Consider the following 8,442-nt stretch of genomic DNA (forward strand, 5'->3'; position numbering starts at 1 on the left):
GTATGGTCTGGGAGCGGTCTTGTCACACCGTACCGCTGAGGGAGTAGAGCGTCCTATCGCTTATGCGTCCCGGTCCCTGTCCGAAACAGAGAAAAAGTTCTCACAAATCGAGAAAGAAGCACTATCTTTGGTCTGGGGTGTAAAGAAGTTCCAAATGTACCTGGAGGGTCGCTACTTCACCTTGGTCACCGACCATCAGCCTTTGAAGTACATAATGGACCCCGGGAAGGCTGTGCCAGTCACGGCAGCAGCAAGGATTCAACGTTGGTGCCTCTTCCTAGGAGCTTTTTCATACAATATCGAGTTCCGAGGTACCAAGAAACATGCCAATTGTGATGGTTTATCTCGCCTACTCCAACCATCAGCACCCGCTGACAAGCCCGATGAAGTTGAAACATTCCATACCACCGTTGTCGAGGCCCTCCCCGTTATAGAGCACGACTTGAGAATGCAGACCCGTAGGGATCCAGTACTTTCCCGTGTTCTGGAGCTTGTGCAGTCAGGATAGCAAGGAACCGAACTTCACCCAGAGCTCATTCCCTATGCCCATCGCGGTAACGAAATCACAATTCATCATGGGGTTCTAATGTGGGGTAGTAGAGTACTCGTCCCAGCCAAACTGATAGAGAGAGTTTTGGAAACGCTTCACGAGGGTCACATTGGTATGGTCAAGATGAAGGGTTTGTCCCGGGGTTTTGTTTCGTGGCCAAACATTGACAAGGACATAGAAGGGGCCGTCCGAAACTGTGAGGGATGTCAGGAGTTGGCAAATAATCCAGCCGTGCACCCCTGCATCGATGGGAGTACCCTTCCCTTCCCTGGCAAAGACTGCACATTGACTTTGCCGGACCAGTCGAGGGAAAGATGCTCATGGTAGTGATCGATGCCCACAGCAAGTGGCCGGAGAATTTCGTGATGGAGATCACCACTGCTGAAGAAACCGTTAGCACGCTGCGCTCTTTGTTTGCCTGCATGGGACTCCCTGACCAGATGGTGTCAGACAATGGTCCACAGTTCACGTCTGAAACCTTTAGGAAATTTACAAGTGCGAACGGTATAAAGCATGTCACTGGTGCACCTTACCATCCATCAACCAATGGTTAGGCGGAAAGATTAGTACAGAGTTTCAAGAAAGGAGTTAAGGCTGACAAGTCCAGTAGAACCCTGCAACACAAGCTTGATAGGTTCCTGTTAGCTTATCGATCAGCGCCACACGCCACTACTGAGCTTAGCCCTGCACAGCTTCTCCTGGGTCGGAATGTTAAGACAAGGTTGGACCTGATTAAGCCGGATGTTACAAGGAAAGTCAACAAGAAGTTGCTCCAGTCCAATGACCGCACTTTGAAGTCTTTTGACCAAAACCAGAACGTATGGGTCCGCAACTACCGCAGAGGTCCAAAATGGGTGCGCGTGGCACCGTCATTGAACAAACGGGTCCAGTTCTGTACAAAGTGAAGGTAAATGACCAAACCTGGAAACGTCATGTCGAGCAGCTACGGGATAGCGACCTTTGCCCACCTGACGCGGAAACGATTGATGATTGTGCTGTTGCGGAGGAGGTCGAACATGGCACGCCGCCTGTAGCTATGGAGACTGAGTGGAAGGATGCACCACCTTTGGCTGTGACGCCCATTGGGGAGTTTTCCCCTCCAGAACCACAAAGTCATCAACTAGATCCGAAACCTGAATTGATTACCACCCGTGCCGGTCGTTTGGTTAAACCACCTCCTAAGTTGAAGGACTATGTTTGCGGCTAGAGGGAACTGTGTTGTTTCTTTTCTGTGGTCACAGTACCAACATGTTATCTAGATACTTTGAACTTTGTTTCTTGGATTTTGTTTTATTCTTTCTTTCCTTTCTTTTCTTTCGTGTATTATTGAGTCTTAAAAGGGAGGAAATTGTTAGATTTTTCCTAATTTTGGTTTCCCTGTTCTACGTAGAAGCTAGTGTCACGAGACCTGTTTTCCATATTTGCTATTGTACACGAGGTTTTCTGCTTTTTCGATTAAAAACAGTTCTTCCGCGATCTTGATCTGGTTACTGTGTTCCTGGCCTTTTATTCGGAATACACGACAGGCACGGCTGCTACCATTCAATAGAGAGATTTAGCACCGTGTTTACGTGAAACGCGGAACGGCAAGAGTGATCATCTGACCTTGTTTTCCCGCCATTTTTTCACGTTTGCCGGTTGCGCATTGCTGTTTCTACGTGAAGGTAACCAGTCTCGCGTTTGCCGTGTATGTAAGATTTTCTTTACTTTTTCTCTCACAGAGTAGAAGTTAAGTGCCAGGAAAAGGGTACTAAAACTATTCCTTGCAATTCATACAAGGCGTCTTCAAATCCACTATGACGTTAGCTCACGCAGAGCTAAAGCAGCAAGGTTCACGCTGTTTTACGCGAAACGTGAAAGAGCAAGCTGACGTTTGCCGTTTCACGTAAACGCGATGCTAAATCTCTCTAATTTTAATTCTTAAAAGAGCAAATTCCTCGATCAAACATACCTGGGTGAGGTAAACAACCGAAGTGATAGGATTATAAAGACACAAATGATTGTTACTGTAGTCGAAATCCACAAATCCGAAATTCGCACTATTTACTGGCGATTCGCTAAAAGCCAATATACATAAACAAGTTAAATATACAGAACTGGAAAGCAAAACGAAATACAAATAAAACAGGAAAAATGACGGACAAAATAATGAAACTTACAAGATTACGTGGCGACTACGACGACTAAAACATAATGACAACGGCGACAAGAAAACTACGGCAGAAAAAGCTATACCAAACAATAGAAACAATGCATTAAATGAACACGAAAATATGAAATGTGACACGACAAAAATGACTGGCGAACCTAATAAAATAACAAATATACACGGAATAACTGAAAATGGAAAACAATGTACAAAGGAAGTGGATGTAAAACAAAGGTGAGGCGCCGTGACCACAGTTACGACGAATCAAAAGAGGTACCTCGTTGTCAATCTTGCCGCCATTAACCTTTGTTGACTGAGAGCTGTGAAAGTAATAACAGAAAGCTAAGTTAGAATGCTATTGGAACGCGTGTTGTGCTACTAATAATAGGGATAATAGGGACCTTAAGATCGAGGTTTTTAGGCAAATTTCTCACAAACCGCGAACGTCAAGAAGGCACGTGACCAGTGCCTTGCTGTCAGGTTTGCAGTTTCAGGTTCACGTTTTGTTCGGCTGGACCACGCTCTAAAGGTAAGTGATTTACCGCAAGGTTTTTTTGCACCCAAAACATCAAAATCCCACGTTTGAGAGGAAATATTACTTTTTAGAACTATCTCGCTTATTAATTATCGAATTCTTTCTCTTAGAAACGTAGTTTTGAAGACGATTTCTCAGCTAAAATAGAAGTGGACGAATGAATGAAAACAAACATGGCGGCCGGCTATTTGTTGTTAAAACTGTTTTGCCGGTCGGATTACTTTGAGGTTAAACAAAAGCCAATTTCCGATGATATGTGAAAGCATGAATGCTTATTTTGTTTCCTTAATGGCTCTGTTCAGATGGCCAAGCATACAAAGCTGCTTCAAGAAATAAGAAATCGAGATCTTCATTGCTCGACAACGAACCTTCAGAACTACTACCGTCCAGCTGTATAATGTCAAGCAAATCTTTGCGGTCTTGCCTAATTTAAAGAGGATCAAAAATTTAGTGTTCTGCTCTCATTAAGTAATCAATAAAATCCAACAAGCACATGAATCCACAAATCACCTTCAGGCAGCAGCCATCTTGTTTTTGTACTAATTTCTCATAATTCATCAGTGCTGCCACCCGCGAATCTTAAGTCCCAAATATGGGCAGACGGCTAACGTGAAACCGCTAACGGCAAACCGCGGTTTGCCGTTTGCGGTAAGATGGCCAAACCTCGATCTTAAGATCTCTAATAGCACAACACTCGTTCCAAAGAAAGTCGCCAAAAGAGCGCCAAAAGCACGGTAAGCGACAAAGAAGCTACGGAAAAAAGGTAAGGAGACTTGACACGTTATATTTCTCGCTTAATTGTCCTTTTTACTTTTTCTTTATTTCTTTTTTAATTTTTTTTATCTTAAATTGTTAGGTATTCCTGTTAATGACCTTTACACCCGAAAATCATGCACAGTACCCTTGGGCTGCCTGTGTGGTAACAATCTCAAGTCCTGTAGTAAATAGGCTTTATCTATAGCTTTCCCCACGATCTCTGGGCTCGATTTCCGCAGCTCTCTCGGGTCCGGTTATTTTCGTTCCTCTCCGAGAAGAGACGAAGGAGGAGGAGGAGCTTCGGGGAGGAGCGCCGGCTCCGGTTCCCGAACAGCGGCTGGGAATCGAGCCTACGCGATCTCAGGCAGCGGAGAATTTATGAAAAAGTGGCGCACGCAAGATTAGAGGAGGCCCCAAGTCAAAAGAAAAACCATAATTAAAAGTCCTTTCCCTGCGAACCTCAATCGCTGCGTCCGTTTGCTTTTTACTTGGTCGACACGTTAAAACTGAAATGGTAGTTGATCACAAACTCTGTATTGCAATTATTCAGGGACTAAACGATAGAACTGCGAGCAATGCAAAAGTCCCGCTGTGCGAGCACGAGACTGGGTTTACCCTGATTAAGGGAGAACAAACGAAACAATTGAAATGACATCATTCGAACACTTGAAGTAAACAGATAGGAAATCCTTTGACGGAATCGTACCTATTTCTCCAGTCTAACTTCCCTGAATACAAGTTTTCTGAATGTCTAGCGAGTGACGGTGTCATTCATTGTTCACTCGAAGACAGTTTTCTGCTATATAATACGTCTGGGTTAATTTGACATTGTTGTGGACTTTTACCACTCGCTTGGCGAATTAACAAGAGGTACCAAGACTCTATACTTTTCTTTTTTTATTCTCTTCTCTTCTATTGTTGCTACTACCTTCTATTACCACAGCTATTTCTCTTCTAACTTCAGCGAGGAGTGCCCTTTCATTTAATGTAAAAATCACAGACATGTTTGGGTTAGCTGACCGTGGGAATTTCCAAAACAGGATATTCAGTGTGGGTAAAACTCAAGGTCAGTTTTACCAACCCAAACATGACCGCCTAGCAAACTAGTTATCCTCAGCCATAACAAGCGATTAAAATGTCTAGCACGGTAAGAACTGAGCCAAGTTCAAGCACACACTAAAAATAAATAATGAAAACTGTAGATCTACCAAAATAGCACGTAGGGGCGAAAAGGCGAGACTTAATAAAACACAAGGTAAACCTAAAAATACTCCAAATATCAATCCTTGAAAATGTTCTACAAAAACATTACAAGAGGCTTATCCGTAGGTGTAACTGGTAATTTTCAACTTTCAATTTTGAGTAACGTAGCCAATAAGATTAATGCTTACGCCGAGCAGATATTGATTTCATCATTTCCAGGGACGACAGATGAAAGCGTATTTGGCCCGCCTGCTGCAGAGGATAAAGTTCGCGGGCTAACTGTAAAGTGTATCAAAAAGGTCTCAAAGCAGATAGGGTCAGATAGACGAAGGGCTAACACTCGAAACGTCTGCGGTAGAAAATCTCTACGATGGCCAATTGACCTAAATTTTTATAAACCAAATTATCCTCAGAGTTTCTTTTTCCCGTGTATCTGTTGGAACGAACGAGCCAGTAAGAGAAAATAATTTGGCCAAGAACCAACTCATTTTCCAAAATTCAGTGCCGCGGTTTGCTTTGTTGATTCTCGACTTAAACCCGACACAACAAATTTGCGCTGGAGCAGTCTAGTTTATAACCGAATATCACATGGTACGAAGCTTGGCGCATAGACTGAAGACATATCACCACGTATTTCATACTGATCGTGAGGTAAATAAAAGACACTCCACAACGTGTTGTTTGATTGTCAGAGGGCGATGCCTTTTTTATGCTGGCGTTTTCGTTATTACTTAAATATTTAATAACGTAATTGCACTGAAACTGTATGCCAAAGAGATGAAGTTGAAATTTTGACACGTGTCAAAGCTACGACAAAATTATGACCCACGTCAAAGCTGCAACACGACGAATCTTCCAAGACTGGTCATGTGATAAATGAAGGTATTATTAGGTCAACATGAAAACTGCGTAAACATGGCAATCGACAACAAGAAGAGCCCTTCCACATAAATTTGTCTGGTACTACATTTGAGGATATATTGGTCTTGAATTGCGCACAGTTCTCCAAATTACATGAAAAAAAGAATTGAACGCGAACGGAACCCGAGATAGAACCGATGGCAGACACATGCGCAAACTTGCGGTATTAGAGACACAGTGTTTTGATAAACAGGACTCACATGCAACTTTAAAGCGCGGGCGTCTTCGTTGCGCGAGAGAACGTTGGGGCTGTCGTTTAGTGATCATATGAAACAACGTCCATATCCTAGGTGTGAATTTCATCACGGTTGGCTCGAGTATTGATTCTTTAGTCACAAGATGGATTTACTAAGCGTAGCGTTCGCTTTGACAACATTTCGATCGCTGGTTGCAAGGACCTTGAATTGTTAGCGAGTCCCATCCAAATACTTAAGTCGCCCTTCAGTTAACGATTAACTATAGGGGAGCTTAACACAGCCAGAAAAGTGACTAAATTATGTTTTGAGGCGAAAGGCAATAAATGACTGGGTTGCAATACTTACATGTAGAATCTAGTTTGCTCTCCTCAATGGTATACTCTTGAAGAATGGAAGGACTCCAGGTAGCCGTCGTCAAAGTTACAAGAATAAAAAGCAGTTATTCTGTCAGTAAATTTTCTCGTCGATAATAAAAAAAGCAAAATTAATTAACAAATGGTAAACACCACAACGCACAATACTGATCAATGAGTTATGGATGCACGCGGAAGGTTGCTAAGCACGAAAGAAGTGTAAGAGTCGCGCGAGGCAATAGCCGAGGGTGACTCCTAACTCAATAGTGTACACTGTGGCGTTTACCATTTGTTTTTTTATAACGTAACATTGATACCTTGTAGCAAAGGAGTTTTCTGTTATATAACAACTCTTACGTGACCAGAAAAAAACAAACGCGAGCGGAAAACTAGTCTTTACATTTGCTAACGTCACCAGCGTACACCCATGAGCAAATGGTGGACCCTGAATTGACCAGTCAGAGCGCGTGCTTTACTTTGGTTATGTTATAAAATGCAGTTGGCTGATTTGCTCACGAGAAACAAGGTATATATCTAACGATGCATCACTCGTTACACCTCATTTTGGGCTCGTAGAGACGCTCTTCGAGCTGTTGGAGAGGTGAGAAAATTGTAACGCAGCGACAAAATAATTTTTCGTAAATAATAACATACTGATCATACTTTTTTTCTCAGTCCATTACCAGATTACCTCAACTTCTGTAGGTTATGACTGTCTTGGCTACCATTGATCCGTTGTTGGTGTATATATTGATATCGTTCATTGACGACTTCCTACGGTTTATGGTTATTGTAAAAAAAGTTGTCCTACGCGCGCTATTCCCAAGGAAACCCTTGAAAACTATATATCATTAGTACTTACACACTCAGTGATCTTGGCGTTTCAAGCGATCTGATTGGTTCGCTATCTCGGGCTATTTAACAATATACACCCCCGAGCGAGTGGATAATGTGAAAAACAATATGGCGAGCGTAAACTCGCGTTTCGCTAAAGTTTCTGAAGCAGAAATTGCCTTTAAATGGCTTCCTTTTAATTATTGTCGAGATCACTACGTGTGTATATACTAAAACAATTATTCTTTTCAATCTCGGTGAATAGTGGCTTTCGGGAATATTTACCTCGCCGCTTCGCGGCTCGGTAAATATTCAGCCACTATTCACCTCGATTTCAAAGTATAATTGTTCACTATAAAGTATAATTGTTAACTTAAAAGAATAGACGATGAAAAAAAATTATTCACGGTTTTTGTTGTGCTAGGCGCGTGCAAGCCTCTAAACACAAAACTGACGGTGTTTACTTTACTGACAGAATGAATAACAGATGTTATTGAAAGTAAAGAGAAAGGTTTAATCGAAAAATTTTTATTTACGTAATACATCTAAATAGGTGGCATACGACATATGCTCCCTGACTAATCAGTGTGCCTGATGCATTTGGTCAATGATCTCATTTATGAACCCTTCCCTGCGTGTTTTTTACTATCGGTGATTTGGGAAGTTTGAAGTAGACTCTGTTGCCGAGTTGCACTTTGGCCTCTTTTAGTTTTTTTTCTGTCTTATTCATGATGGTTGTTGTTGTGTTGCTTTTGTGAGGTTTAAGGCGGAGTTTATTTTCAACTATTTTAGAGCCGTGACCTCATTGCGTTACAAAGTATATTTGGCTTAGATACAGTAATCTCTGCAAGTTGTGGTGTGACATTTTCTAAGTAGCTCTCAAGGACAATAGAAGGCTGGACCGGAGGCGTCCAGCTTGATATGAAACGGATATGGTACTTTAT

Source organism: Stylophora pistillata, chromosome 4, assembly GCF_964205215.1.
Source record: "Stylophora pistillata chromosome 4, jaStyPist1.2, whole genome shotgun sequence".
NCBI classification, from domain to species: Eukaryota; Metazoa; Cnidaria; class Anthozoa; order Scleractinia; family Pocilloporidae; genus Stylophora; species Stylophora pistillata.